This window comes from Gossypium arboreum, chromosome 2 (assembly GCF_025698485.1).
Source record: "Gossypium arboreum isolate Shixiya-1 chromosome 2, ASM2569848v2, whole genome shotgun sequence".
NCBI classification, from domain to species: domain Eukaryota; kingdom Viridiplantae; phylum Streptophyta; class Magnoliopsida; order Malvales; family Malvaceae; genus Gossypium; species Gossypium arboreum.
The window spans coordinates 97,349,760-97,366,162 of record NC_069071.1 but is presented as its reverse complement, the minus strand read 5'-3'; the positions used below and the strand labels follow the sequence as shown (position 1 = coordinate 97,366,162).

Genomic DNA, 16,403 nt, shown 5'->3' with positions numbered 1-16,403 from the left:
GATCAAGACTAAACCGGGAACTTTTAGAAAAGTTTGGGAAATTTTCCCTAATACAGATCCACACGCCCGTGTGAGACAGGGGACACGCCCGTGTGCTCTCTACACGCCTGTGTCCTCTAGCCGTGTAACTCTCTGACTATGATGTCAGCACCAATTTAGGGTCACACAGCCGTATCACACGCCCGTGTGGCCAGACCGTGTGGTCAATTAAAATTAAATGAATTTTTCATAAAGAGGTATAGACTTCACACGGCCAGAGTACACGCCCATATGGGTAAGCCATGTCCCTCACATGGCCAAGACACACGCCCGTGTCTTAGCCCGTGTGTTTACTACTGAGCATGTCGACTTGCAAAAATAGGGTGCAGGGGGCACACGGCCATTCCACACGCTCGTGGGACAGACCATGTGTCATACACGGCCTAGACACATGCCCGTGTGTCTACCTATGTGGACAATTTGAAGGATATTTTCCAGGCCAATTACCACCCTTAATCTCTCATGTACTTAAGCATATTTCATAGCATGCAACATGTTATACTTAGACACTCAATATTCAACACCATAGCACTTTCACATATTTATAATATCATCCTATTGCACATTCCATTAATCACACCATTTGGGAGCATTTTATACAAATTTCATGCAAATCAACTTAATTATCAAATTTCAAGTTGCACATTTATAACTATTGTCATCTTAGGTTATTAAACCATTTTTTATCTCCTAGTATTTAATCTATACATCTTCATACATCCACCAAGCAATCATATAGAACATCATCAAGGCATCAACACATGCATGCATGAACAATTAGATATTACAACCTAAGAATCAATCATGAGCCATATCACATGGCTATTACAAAATGAATCATCAACATCATAGGCCTTCACAATTTGGCCAAATAGCATAACACATACCCCAAAATGACCAAGTCCCCTATACATGCCATACTCAAAATAACATATTCATTATACCCAATGTTCTTTTGATAGTATGATCGAATGCTTCAACAACTTCCGATCCCCGAGCTAGCTTGGCGGAACCACAAAGAATGGAAAAGAGAGGGGAGTAAGCATTTAAGCTTAGTAAGTCCACATGCAAATAATATGCAATATTAGTAAACCATAATCATGCAAGCCATAATAGCACAACCACCAAGATTATTCATCATTCAAGCATTCTAGCTCATTTATCAAGTATTCATATATATATATATGAATATACTTTCTCATCACATATCATCCTTTAACAAGGCATAACTCATAAGTATAACGTATGTACCTGTACATATCCATAGCATATCAAATAACTTTACCTTTATTACCATGTCCATCTTGGGACTTTCATCGCATCATTCATTATAATACCCGTTGAACACTCAGAAACTATTGGATACATGGAAACTTGCACATGAGTGCCACATAAACATACATAGCCGAAGCTACCTCATATCATGAAACGCTCACAATGGATCTACTCACAGCTTTGCTCGTATAAGCTATCGATCAAGGTGTAACTACACGGGCTGCTCACAAAAGCTGTCAAGCATCCAACCACTCAAGGGTTACCTAGCCACCGATAGGACACAAAAGACCATTGACTGGAACTCAATCACATGTATCGCATCCATTATGAACTCGGACCACTCAAAGAGCTTGGATGGCACATATATCACGAACCCGACCAACTCAACGAGTTCGGACTTCTTAATTCCTAATGACATGTAACACCCCTTAACCCTAAACCGTCGCCGGAACAGGGTTATGAGACATTACCGGATAATCGATTAATTTACGATTAATATTCAAATAATTATCGAATATATTATAATAAAATCATAAGTTCATATAAAAATTTTGCTAATTGACTCTCTTTTTTTATTTTTTTTAGAAAAAAATTCAATATAACCCATTTATAAATATTTAACCTTCCTTGCAAATTCAAATCGCAACCAATTCAAACCAATATCACAATCCATAAAATTTCATATTTAAATACACCTAAACATAGTTCAACATCAACTGAATAATTTACTAAGTAAACATTCGCATATATAGTTTAATTAAATAAACTTCATTCATTCTATTTCAACTTGTTCCCAACTATACAAAACATGTTATGATAATTCTATTTTCATTTCATTAAACCAAGTATCAAAAGATCATGTTAGTATTAATTATACCAAATATATCATATAAATTTTCGTACTATTTCATTAGTTTAAATACCAAAATACCAAATACCATTCTTTACAACAAAATTTATATACATTTTAAAGTGACCAAATTAACACCTATGTACATGCCACTTTTACTAAAAGAAGAATACATCACCGAGTTTGCGCTAGAGTCGGGATCATCTAGATGCTGAACCAAGACATTTGACTTCTACTAACCTGCGCACGGAAACAACCAGACACTGAGTATGGATAAACTCAGTGGTATTACCATAATTCAAATTATATCACAATAATAAAACATAAATATTAAAATACATAACAATAAATTTCTTATATACTAATTCATATTTTTTCATTATTTCATAATAACGATTCAAATTAATAATTCATCAAACAATGTATTTTTCAAAAACTTGAATTTAAACCACTTATGAACATTTAGCTCATACTTTTTTCTTTTTATCACAATTTCAATTTCAATTCATACTTTAATTTCTTTTTCTCCTTTCAATGCCTCAAATTCACATTTCAAATTTCCACCCTATTAACATAACTCGAACTTTGGCGGATACACGGATCCAACCAACCACACCAATATGGCACCCAGTGCCTCATCGGATAGTTCGAAGCAATAGTTGACACCCAGTGTCTCATCGGCCTAGCCTAAGTAAAGTGGTACCCAGTACCTCATCGAATCTATCCGAAGTAAAATAGTGACACCCAGTGTCTCATCGACTCGAGGTCGAAGTATCCCTGAACACTTCCAATCCTATGGCATGCCAACTATATCCGACTTAGCCCAACTAGTTAATAGGGTATTTAATTCATTTTCTCTGTTTCAATCAACATTCACATCAATTCCACTTAAATCACAATTTCACTTTTATTTCAAAAATCCACTTTCAAAATCAAATACACTTTCCATTCACCAATCAAAATACAATTCAATACTAACACATATTTCTCATTCAATTCAACTTCACTTTAAATCCCAAATTCTCTTTCAATTCAACAATTCAATCATAATCCAATACTAAAATTTATTTAACAACCATTCCAATTATCATTCAATTCCATAACAACACTTATCTCATAATTTACTTACCAAATACATAATTTAATTTAACATTTAATGAATAAATAAATAATTTGAATTATAGTAATACAAACCCAGATTTCGCGATTACTCATCGATAACTTTCTCCTTTCCTTTTTGTGCCAATGCTTCGGGTTCTTTGTTGGCTACGAAAATAATAGTAATTTACATTATTATTTATAACATTAATTATAATAAATAATTAAATTTCTAAACAATTTCCACCTTATTCCCAATTTAATCCTAACTAAACTTACTTACTTTCTTAATCCAATTCACTCTCTTTTTCTATTCAAATTTCCTCCATACTTACATTTAACTATTAATTTTTCAGCATTTTTCCTAATTTTGAAATTTCTTCAATTTAATCCATACAACATAAAACTTATAGCCTAGTTTATAATTTAATCCTTTAATCAATTCTAACTTAAAATTCATTCAATTAAATCCCTAATTCATTATTTTGTTCAACATGAACTATGTTCAAAAACCTAAAACTTTCAAAACTTTAACTTAATTTCAACAAAACCTTGTTCTAAAGCTTCTAAAACATCAAAATTAAGAGAAAGGGACTTAATTTAACTTACCAATTAAACTTCAAGCTTCAAATCTTTAGTTTTCCCTTTTTATTTTTCTTTCCTATTCTTTCTTCCCCTGTTCGAACGGCCTCTATTCTTTCTCTTCTTTATTTCCTTTCTTTATTTCATATCTATTTACTTTATTTTAATTTGTTTTCTATTTAATTAATTAATAAATATAAAATATCTATTTAATAGTAAATGTATATATTAAATTGTATCTCATATCCACCCTACATTTGTTTTGATCTAATAAATATCTTTTACTAATTAATAATAAATATAAAATATATTTTCACTAATTATACATAAATAATACAAATGTACTTTTTAAATAAACACACTTGTCATTTTTTTTACCTTACACTTGTCCTTTCTTAATTTATTTCATAATATAATAATAATTAATATAATTTATAGCTTAATAATAATAATAATAATAATAATAATAATAATATCTTTTTACTTAAATTTTAAGTAAATAACTAAATATATTACAAGTGTACCTATTTAATTATTATTTCAATACACTTGTATACTTCATCACCCTACACTTGTCACACAACTAGATTTATTTATTTATTTATCTATAATTCATATTATAATTTAAATAAAATAATAATTATATAATTTAATAATTTAATAAAGTAAGAAAAATCTTACACTTATGTCGCCTCATTCTACAATAAATGGCATATTTGCCATTTTGGCCCTTTTTATTTTATTTTAATCTATAATTCAATTTTTACCCCTTATTCAATTTAGTTCTTTTTACTATTTTCTCTAAATTGAGCTAATTTCACTTAATTAAAGCTTAATTAAACACATTACTAGACTCACAATTATTCCTAATAATTATTTTCGAACTTGTTTCACTAAGACGAAGGCCCTATAACTCACTTTTCTGGTGCCCGTGAATTTTGGGTCATTACATTTCTCCCCCCTTAATAAATTTCGTCCTCGAAATTTACCTGAGAAAAGATGAGGATATTGTGCTCTCATTGTTTCTTCCAGTTCTCAAGTTGCTGCTTCCATTTTATGATTTCTCCATAACACTTTTACTAAAGGAACCTGTTTGTTTCTCAACTCCTTTACTTCTCTAGCTAATATTTGCACTGGTTCTTCTTCATAAGACAAATCCGGTTGGATTTCAATGTCTTCAGTGGAAATGATATGTGAAGGATCCGACCTATATCTCCAAAGCATAGAAACATGAAAAACATTATGAATCTTCTGTAACTCTGAAGGCAAAGCTAATCGATAAGCAACCGGTCCAACTCTTTCTACTATTTCATACGGACCAATAAAACGTAGACTCAATTTACCCTTTCGGCCAAATCTCAAAATTTTCTTCCAAGGTAATACTTTGAGGAATACTTTATCACCAACAGAATATTCAATGTCTCGCCGTTTCAAGTCTGCATATGATTTCAGTCTATCAAAGGTTGTTTTCAATCTGTCTTTAATCTTCTTTACTGTTTCTTCTATTTCTTGAGTCAATTCTGGGCCAATCATTTTTCTTTCCTTCAATTCTGTCCAACATACTGGTGATCGACACCATCGACCATATAATGCTTCATACGGAGCCATTTGAATACTAGATTGAAAACTATTATTGTAGACAAATTCAGCTAATGGAAAATAATGTTCCCAACCTGATTCAAAATCAATGATACAAGCCCGAAGCATATCTTCTAATATCTGTATTACCCATTCAGACTGTCCATCTGTTTGCGGGTGAAAGGCCGTACTAAAGTTAAGTCGAGTACCTAATGATTCATGTAGCTGTCTCTAAAATCTTGATGTGAACCGAGGATCTCGATCCAAAATTATTGACACTAGAATACCGTGTAATCTAATAATTTCCCGGATATACACTTCTGCAAGCTTCTGCAATGACCAATCTATTCTGACTGCTATAAAGTGAGCTGATTTTGTAAGCCGATCAATAATTACCCAAATAGCATTCTTTTTGCTAGCCGATAGTGGCAATCCCATAATAAAATCCATCGTGATACGATTCCATTTCCACTCAAGAATAGTAATAGGCTGAAGTAGTCCAGTAGGAACATGATGTTCCGCTTTTACCCGCTGACATGTCAAACATTTACTAACATACTCAACTATGTCCCTTTTCATTCCAGGCCACCAATATAATTCTCGTAAATCACGATACATCTTCGTACCTCCGGGGTGTAAGGCAAATGGACTATCGTGAGCTTCTCGAAGAATTAACTCTTTAAGCTCAGAAGTAGCTAGAATACAAATCCGATTTTGGAATCTTAAACAACCATGATCATCAACACTAAAGTTTTCTACTATGCCATTCTATATCATCTCTCTCTTTTTCAACAACTTATTATCTTTCAACTGTGCTAATCTGATCTGATTAAACATTACCGGTTTTACTCTTAACTCGGCCAAAAGACTCCCATCATTACTGATACTAAGCCGTGCAAACATTGCTCTTAATTCAATTGCAGCTTTTCTACTTAGTGCATCAGCCAGAACATTAGCTTTTCCCGGATGGTAATCTATAACACAGTCATAATCTTTTAGGAGCTCTATCCATCGTCTTTGTCTCAAATTTAATTCTTTTTTGGAAAGGAGATATTTCAAACTTTTATGATTGGTATAGATGTAGCATTTCTCACCGTACAAATAATGTCTCCAAATCTTCAGAGCAAAAATCACAACTACTAGTTCCAAATCATGAGTCGGATAGTTACATTCATATGGCTTCAATTGACGAGAAGCATAGGCTATTACCTTTCTGTCCTATATCATTACACAACCCAGACCACTCAAAGAAGCATCACTACACACTACAAAATCTTTCCCCGACTCTGGCAATGTCAAAACTGGTGCCTCTGTTAACATTTGCTTCAATTTTTCAAAATTTCTTGGCATTGATCATCCCACACAAATGGTACATTCTTTTGTAATAGCTTGGTCATCGGCAAAGCTATCTTCGAAAATCCATGTACAAACCTTCTATAATACCCAGCTAAACCAAGAAAACTACGTACTTCTGATACGTTTCTTGGTGGTTTCCACTATACAATCAATTCAATCTTCTTTGGATCAACTTGGATTCCATCTGCAGATACTACATGACCCAGGAATACAGCATCTAACAACCAAAATTCACATTTGCTGAGTTTTTCATACAATTCTTTTTCCCGTAATATCTGTAGCACAATCCTGAGATGCTGATCATGTTCTGACTCTGACTTCGAATAAACCAGTATATCATCAATAAAAATCACCACAAACTGATCTAACTATGGCTAAAAGATATGATTCATAAGATCCATAAAAGCAGCTAGAGCATTTGTCAACCCAAATGGCATTACTAGGAACTCATAGTGACCATACCTTGTACGGAAAGCTGTCTCTCGAACGTCGTTTTCTTTTACTTTCAACTGGTAGTAGCCTGACCTTAAATCAATCTTCGAAAATACAGAAGCTCCTCTCAATTGGTCAAACAAATATCAATACGAGGTAGTGGATATTTATTCTTGATTGTTACTTTATTCAATTGTCGGTAATCAATACAAAGTCGCATCGAGCCATCTTTTTTCTTAACAAATAATACCGGAGCTCCCCACGGTGATATGCTCGGTCGAATAAAACCACGGTCTAATAAGTCTTGCAACTATATCTTCAACTCTTTCAACTCTATAGGTGACATTCTATATGGAGGTATATATATTGGAGCCGTGCTCGGATAAACCTCTATAGCAAATTCGACTTCTCTATCTGGCGGTAAACCCGATAATTCTTCAGAAAATACATCAGGAAACTCACAAATTGTCCAAATTTTACTGCACTGACTTCCAACTAAATCTGAATTAATAACATATGCCAAATATGCTGAACAATCTTGCTTAAGTAATTTAATAGCTGTAACACCCCAAACCCGGCCTAGACGTTATGACCGGATCCGACGTGCCACATCAAAACGTTAAAAATATTTTTCCATTCTAAGTTCAGAAAATCGTACTTGATGTTCAAAGGATTAATTCATTAAGGGTTAAAGTGAATGGAAGCTGTGCACCAGGTAGGAAACCGAGAAAGAGGAAGTGAGTCCATCGGACTGCTTAAATACCAAGCTCTTTCGGATCCAATCCTAGACATGCACACTATCATTACCACACTCTAACATCGCGTATATTTTTAGGTTACCATTGTAATTATGTCTATTTTAGAATAAAACATATTTAAATTTGGAAAACGTTATCATAGCAGAAGCCTTGTTTGTAATCGTGTTACTTTGAAATCAGTTTAAGTTTTTGGAAAACAAACCCTAGATCTAGCCCATTTTGATAGTTAATATAATTTAAGATCATCATGATAAGTTATAAATCAAAACCCCAAAAAAAAGTAATCATAAGCGGCCTTATTACATAACAAAACCCAAATCATCAAAGTAAAGAAAATTGTAGTCCAAATCACCAGAAGAAATCCATATTGCAGAACGAGTGGCCACTCCGAATCCCTCGAGGCCCCAAGCCCACTATGGTTGGGGATTACCTGCATGGATGAAAATAGGGGATGAGTTTGGGGAAACTCAGTGTGTAAAATTAACTCAACCATAGCCCATATCGGTTCAAACCACGGAAACAGAATAAATTGGCCTTAGCCCAGAACAGAATACAGAATTAAGCCCATAGGCCCATAACAGATCAGATCAGATATTTCATGTATATACAAAACCCAACCCATAACCAACCACATACACCCCCTTACCAACCTTTCACCATGTGGGGAGACTACTCGACCCACCCAACCGCTACACACCTCAGAAATATGCAACATGGATGCCTGAACAGATAATGTGACAGAGTCACCAGATACAAATAATTGTGGCAGAGCCACCAAAACAGATATATGGGGCAGAGCCACCAGATCAGATAATTTGTGGCATAGCCACCAGGACGCTTCCTTCATAATATAACCCATGTCCCCATGCAACAAATATTTATTCATGGCATACATCATATAGATTTAAATCAACATGCTTTTCAGACAAAATTAACCCTAGGGGCATATTGGTCATTTACACCTAGGGGTATCATGGTAATTTTTCATACATAAGGGTATTGTAGTAATTTAGCTACCTTTAGGGTTTTCATGCATATCCTATCCATTTATGTACTATCAGAATACTTACCGCGCATACTTACCAAATTAAGCCCGTTGGCCCATGAACTCGATTTTTGGCCCATTAAGCCCAAATTATCAAAATGCATGAAATCGCACGTACTGCAGTTTATTACCTTCAGAATACCAAACATACAAACCCAACTATCTTACGAGCATTCGTACACTCGCAAATTCCCCAAAATACCAACTTTTTGGCATTTCGGTTTTTCGGCTTTTGTCAATCTAGTCTGAGAGGGTGTCAGTTACACACATGTTTTATGACGATTCACTGACGAGATCAACGCACGAACTGCCTAAAATTATAATACTACCACGTTAATCTTACTACCAAAACGAACTACATATTAACTTCTTACCATATTCGGCCAACAACACCTTAGGCCTTAGCGTTCCTACCTTTGCCGAAAATAGCGTCTCGATCCAGATCCGTTCGCTCCACTTGTCCAAGCCCTTGATCAACAGCCTCTTAATCACACTATTACCAAAATAATACTATTATCACAAGCCCTTAGGGCTACAAGTCTAAAAAAAACGATAACCTCCCTAACCTTTTAGGGATTCCGGCTTTTCTTAAAATATGAAAGATAGACTAAGTTGGAAAGACTTACTACCGATTCTTTCAGTCAACGTTCCCCCTTAGTTCCTACTTGATTCTGATGTAGTTCTAAGCCCTCAAATGATAACAAAAGTCCAGCCTTCAGTGATCTCAGTATTCGGCTATGTCCCTAGGATAGTGTGGGAGTTTTGGCTTCTTGCAAAAGTGTAGAGAAAGATAAAATATGAGGGTTTTTACTTGTGGTATTGTCGAAAAAAACTTGGGGTTTAGAGGTTGAGAGAATCAGCCAAAGATGATGAGAAAAATAAGAGATTTTGGCTAGGGAAAAATCGGTACAAAAGGAGTCAAGTTTTCGGGATTTTGGGATTTGAGGCAATCGGCTATAGTCTTAAAAATAATGGAAGGAAGGTGGTATAGAGTAGGGTGGCTGAAGGACTCAGATATGGGGAAAAGAAGAAGAAAAGAATAAGTGGATGGAGAGAAGAGAAAAAGAAAAGAAGAGGAGAATAGTCAGGAAACGACACCACTTACCACTAATGCCGAATTTATACTGGCACTAACCCTAGCAGAAATTTTCCCCCTTAAGCATCCCTTGGCCGGCCAACTCTTGCTCTTCAAGAGTCCACCATTCGGCCAACACAGTTCACCCTAATCAGCTCCTAAATCCTCTCCCTGATCAGCTCCTAAATCCTCTCCCTGATCAGCTCCTAAATCTTCTCCAGACAGACTTTCACTTCAGTTCCACTGCTTACCTTTTCTGTACATAAAAATTAATATCATTAATTTGCTTACCTTGTGACTCGAACCTTAGCCCTCCTTGGTTATCCACACGCCACCTCTAAAGCCCATAAGTGGCGTCACATGCCATCTTACCACAGGCTTCCTTGTGTCCTCTTTTACCTAGTTAATACTTAAAAGCCCAGTTAACCAGAACCCCTTTTTCCCTTTGGATTAAAATCACCTAAAATTACTGGATTTTAACCTAAGCTTGGGCCTTCTAGAGGCCCCCTATCATAATTAAACCTTCATCAAGCAGACAGAACACAAAATTTTAAATTCTACCAATCATTCGCAGAATTCCCAAAAATTGGGGCGTTACAATAGCCTTTATTGCTGAACCAATTCGTGCTGGCCCATTAGTACGAATACCATTTACTTCAACCCGATCTTCACTCTCTGTCTGAATGCTAAATCTCTTTTTATAGCAATCCAAAATCACTCCAAGTTCAGATAACCAATCCATTCCCAGTATTATATCAAAATCCCCAAATGGCATAATCAACAGGTCAACAGGAAAAGTTTTATTTTGTATAATTAACAGGCATCTCGGACAAACCTGGTTCACTAATATTGTTTGCCCCAACAGACTCGACACTTCTATAGACACTCTAGACATCTCAGATTTTAATTTTTCCGACTCAACTAATTTTGAATTAATATAAGAATGTGAAGATCCAGGATCAATTAAAGCATAAACAGGCTCAGAATACAGTAAAAATATACCTGTTACCACATCGTGGGCATTGCCTTCTTCACAAGTTTTGACCATATAAGCTCTAGCTGGTACTCTGGCTTTAGACTGCTGAGTAACAATATCACTGCTCCTTCTACCAGCTCCTCCTTTGGCTACCGAACTACCTCTACCAGATCCCCTGCCTCTAGCTGTAGATACTAATCTCTGTGATGTTACTGGTGCAGCACTATCAGTTTTCGGGCAGTCTCTTATGAAATGATCTGTAGAACCACATCTGAAACAACCTCTAGTTAATTTCCAGCATTCCCCTCTATGGTTCTTTCCACAGTGCTAACAGTTTGGAATTTCTACACTCTGAGGTGGACCTCTCACACTACCAGTAGATATTGTCATTTGTTTACCCCTGCTTCTTCCACCTCTGTCCAATCTAAAACTAAATCTCCAACCACCCTGAGATTCTTTTGGTCTTTTCAGCTGAGGATTCAAACTGGTAGTTCCCGTACGCTTCCCAGTAGGTCGAACACTTTTAGTCTTTTTATTAAGGCCCAACACTTGTTCTACCATTTTAGCTCGCTCAATCAAGTCTACTATTTCAGTAATACGCTGTGATACCAGTTGTACCTTGATCTCATCTTGTAAACCTTGTAGGAATCTTTTACAACTATCCGCTTCAGTTGGAATAAACTCAGAGGCATATCTATTGAGTCTCGAGAATTTCCTCTCATAATCTATCACTGACATGTCACCCTGTTGCAGCATTAAAAATTCTTGTTTCTTGTCTTCGATATACATCTCCCCAACATATTTCTTTTGGAATTCCTTCTGAAATAGATCCCACGTTATCGGATTCTCTGGTAAATGTCGAACCACTGATTCCCACCATAAATAAGCCTCCCCTTGCAGTAATGATACAACACAAATCAAACTCTCCCAGGGGGTACAATCCAATTGCTGTAAAATTCTCTTAGTCGATTCCATCCAATTTTCAGCAGTTGATGGATTGGCTCCTTTTAGACCCATAAATTCAGTGGCACCATACTTTCTCAATTCCTTTATCGGGGCCCGTCTTTAAGTTGGAACTGAAGTCATAGCAGGAACAGTCTCAATTACACTTTGTAGTGCATTGGTAATTTTTCTTAATATATCAGAATCATCTCTATTATTTCTTCTTTTTGCTCTAAGAGGTTGGTTTCTCATCTGGTTAATACTAGGTGTTACCGATTCAGTTTCATCTAACCCATAAGATTCTTCTTCTCCGATATGCATTTCTTCATCGGTATCATTTATTCTTTCATCAGACATCTTTAATCTATAAAATAGAAACAAACAAATAGGTCAGCATCCAAAAATCCCGACTCAGTTTCGACTCAAAAGTGGCATGTACTTCTAGACTTAATTTTCGATCTCGATTTAGGCTGAGAATCGACTAAACTTGATAGCTCTGATACCAACAATTATAACACCCCTTAACCCTAAATCGTCGTCAAAACAGGGTTACGAGGCATTACTGGATAATCGGTTAATTTACGATTCATATTCAAATAATTATCGAATATATTATAATATTATCATAAGTTCATATAAAACTTTTGCTAATTGACTCTCTATTTTTTTTTTTATTTTTTAGAAAAAAATTAATATAACCCTTTATAAATATTTAACCTTCCCTGCAAATTTAAATCGCAACCAATTCAAACCAATATCACAATCCATACAATTTCATATTTAAATACAACTAAACATAGTTCAACATCAACTTAATAATTTACTAAGTAAACATTCGCATATATAGTTTAATTAAATAAACTTCATTCATTCTACTTCAACTTGTTCCCAACTATACAAAACATGTTATGATAATTCTATTTTCATTTCATTAAGCCTAGTATCAAAAGATCATGTTAGTATTAGTTATACCAAATATATCATATAAATTTTCATACTATTTCATTAGTTTAAATACCAAAATACCAAATACCATACTTTACAATAAAATTTATATAACGTTTTAAAGTGACCAAATTAACACCTATGTACATGCCACTTTTACTAAAAGAAGAATACATCACCGAGTTTGCACTTGAGTCGGGATCGTTTGGATGCTGAACCGGGACACTTGACTTCTACTAACCTGCGCACGGAAACAACCGTACACTGAGTATGGATATACTCAGTGGTATTACCATAATTTAAATTATATCACAATAATAAAACATAAATATTAAAATACATAACAATTAATTTCTTATATACTAATTCATTTTTTTTTCATTATTTCATAATAACAATTCAAATTAATAATTCATCAATCAATGTGTTTTTCACAAACTTGAATTTAAACCACTTATGAACATTTAGCTCATACTTTTTTCTTTTTATCACAATTCCAATTTCAATTCATACTTTAATTTCTTTTTCTCCTTTCAATGCCTTAAATTCACATTTCAAATTTTCACCCTATTAACATAACTCGGACTTTGGCGGATACACGGATCCAACCAACCACACCAATATGGCACCTAGTGCCTCATCGGATAGTTCGAAGCAATAGTTGACACCCAGTGTCTTATCGGCCTAGTCGAAGTAAAGTGGTACCCAGTACCTCATCGAATCTATCCGAAGTAAAATAGTGACACCCAGTGTCTCATTGACTCGAGGTCGAAGTATCCCTAAACACTTCCAATCCTACGGCATGCCAACTATATCCGACTTATCCCAACTAGTTAATAGGGTATTTAATTCATTTTCTTTGTTTCAATCAACATTCACATCAATTCCACTTAAATCACTATTTCACTTTTATTTCAAAAATCCACTTTCAAAATCAAATACACTTTCCATTCACCAATCAAAATACAATTCAATACTAACACATATTTCTCATTCAATTCAACTTCACTTTAAATCCCAAATTCTCTTTCAATTCAACAATTCAATCATAATCCAATACTAAAATTTATTTAACAACCATTTCAATTATCATTCACTTCCATAACAACACTTACCTCATAATTTACTTACCAAATACATAATTTAATTTAACATTTAATGAATAAATAAATAATTTGAATTATAGTACTACAAACTCAGATTTTGCGATTACTCCTCGATAACTTTCTCCTTTCCTTTTTGTGCCAATGCTTCGGGTTCTTTGTTGGCTACGAAAATAATAGTAATTTACATTATTATTTACAGCATTAATTATAATAAATAATTAAATTTCTAAACAATTCCTACCTTATTCCCAATTTAATCCTAACTAAACTTACTTTTTAATCCAATTCATTCTCTTTTCTATTCAAATTTCCTCCATACTTACATTTAACTATTAATTTTTCAGCATTTTTTCCTAATTTTGAAATTTCTTCAATTTAATCCATACAACATAAAACTTATAGCCTAGTTTATAATTTAATCCTTTAATCAATTCTAACTTAAAATTCATTCAATTAAATCCCTAATTCATTATTTTGTTCAACATGAACTATGTTCAAAAACCTAAGAACTTTCAAAACTTTAACTTAATTTCAACAAAACCTTGTTCTAAAGCTTCTAAAACATCAAAATTAAGAGAAAGGGACTTAATATAACTTACCAATTAAACTTCAAGCTTCAAATATTTAGTTTTCCCTTTTTATTTTTCTTTCCTATTCTTTCTTCCCCTGTTCGAACAGCCTCTATTCTTTCTCTACTTTATTTCCTTTCTTTATTTCATATCTATTTACTTTATTTTAATTTTTTCTATTTAATTAATTAATAAATATAAAATATCTATTTAATAACAAATGTATATATTACAATTGTATCTCATATACACCCTACATTTGTCTTGATCTAATCTATTTCATAATATAATATAATTAATAATTTTAATAATAATAAACATCTAATAAAAATCTTTTACTAATTAATAATAAATATAAAATATATTTTCACTAATTATACATAAATAATACAAATGTACTTATTTAAATTAATACACTTGTCTTTTATTTTTACCTTACACTTGTCTTTTCTTAATTTATTTCATAATATAATAATAATTAATATAATCTATAGCTTAATAATAATAATAATAATAATAATAATAATAATAATAATAATAATAATAATATCTTTTTACTTAAATTTTAAGTAAATAACTAAATATATTACAAGTGTACCTATTTAATTATTATTTCAATACACTTGTATACTTCATCACCTGCACTTGTCACACAACTAGATTTAATTATTTATTTATCTATAATTCATATTATAATTTAAATAAAATAATAATTTGTATAATTTAATAATTTAATAAAGTAAGAAAAATCTTACACTTATGCCGCCTCATTCTATAGTAAATGGCATATTTTCTATTTTGGCCTTTTTTATTTTATTTTAATCTATAATTCAATTTTTACCCCTTATTCAATTTAGTTCTTTTTACTATTTTCTCTAAATTGAGCTAATTTCACTTAATTAAAGCCTAATTAAACACATTACTAGACTCATAATTATTTCTAATAATTATTTTCGAACTTATTTCACTAAGACTAAGGCCCTATAACTCACTTTTCCGGTGCCCGTGAATTTTGAGTCATTACAGTGACATGTCACTTGTATCCTAAATTATTCCTAAGGTCCAAACGGGGTTTTTCACATTTGCACATTGCGTCTCTATTGCTCTTGCTCGTGACATTGTGGATAGCGACCATAATATCATTGATGCTTACTACAGTACCATTAGACATAGCATATATAATAAGCAATAAAATAGTTATCACATAATGTTAACACCACATAACATGCCACATTGTCACATTATTTACACATGTACTTACCTCAGTACAAAAATGATGGTAATCGAGCCTAATCGTCGTTTACTTTACTCATCCCTCGATCAAGACTCGGTTCACGTTTTTCTTGATCTATAATGTCAAATTTAACTTGTTTAGTAATCATATTACGCAAATCGATCCATAATTCATGCTTTGGTAAATTACCTTTTTACCGCTATCTTTCTATTTATTTACGATTTAGTCCTTAGGCTCGTAAAATGAAATGCATGCATTTTCTTAGTTACCCAAGCCTAGCTGAACCTTTACTATGCTCATATTAGCCCATATTTTCCTTTATTTCACATTATTACTACTTACTTTTACACTTTTACAAACAAGTCCCTTTTTTAGGTGTTTTCACTAAAAATCACCTAGTAAAAGATATTTATAATGCATGAAACATTCATATTCCTCTATTAATCAACAAAATACATGCATGTTACACATGGGTCAAATTTCATACATGAACCCTAGCTCAAAATATAGCTAGAAATGGGTAGATCATGCTTCAAAGACTTC

The 16,403-nt window shown here is 33.3% G+C and overlaps 1 pseudogene; it reads right to left on the bottom strand.

The window, feature by feature from the left end:
• Positions 1–6,190: 6,190 nt before the first annotated feature.
• Positions 6,191–12,081, bottom strand: LOC128285133 (uncharacterized; annotated as a pseudogene).
• Positions 12,082–16,403: the final 4,322 nt, after the last annotated feature.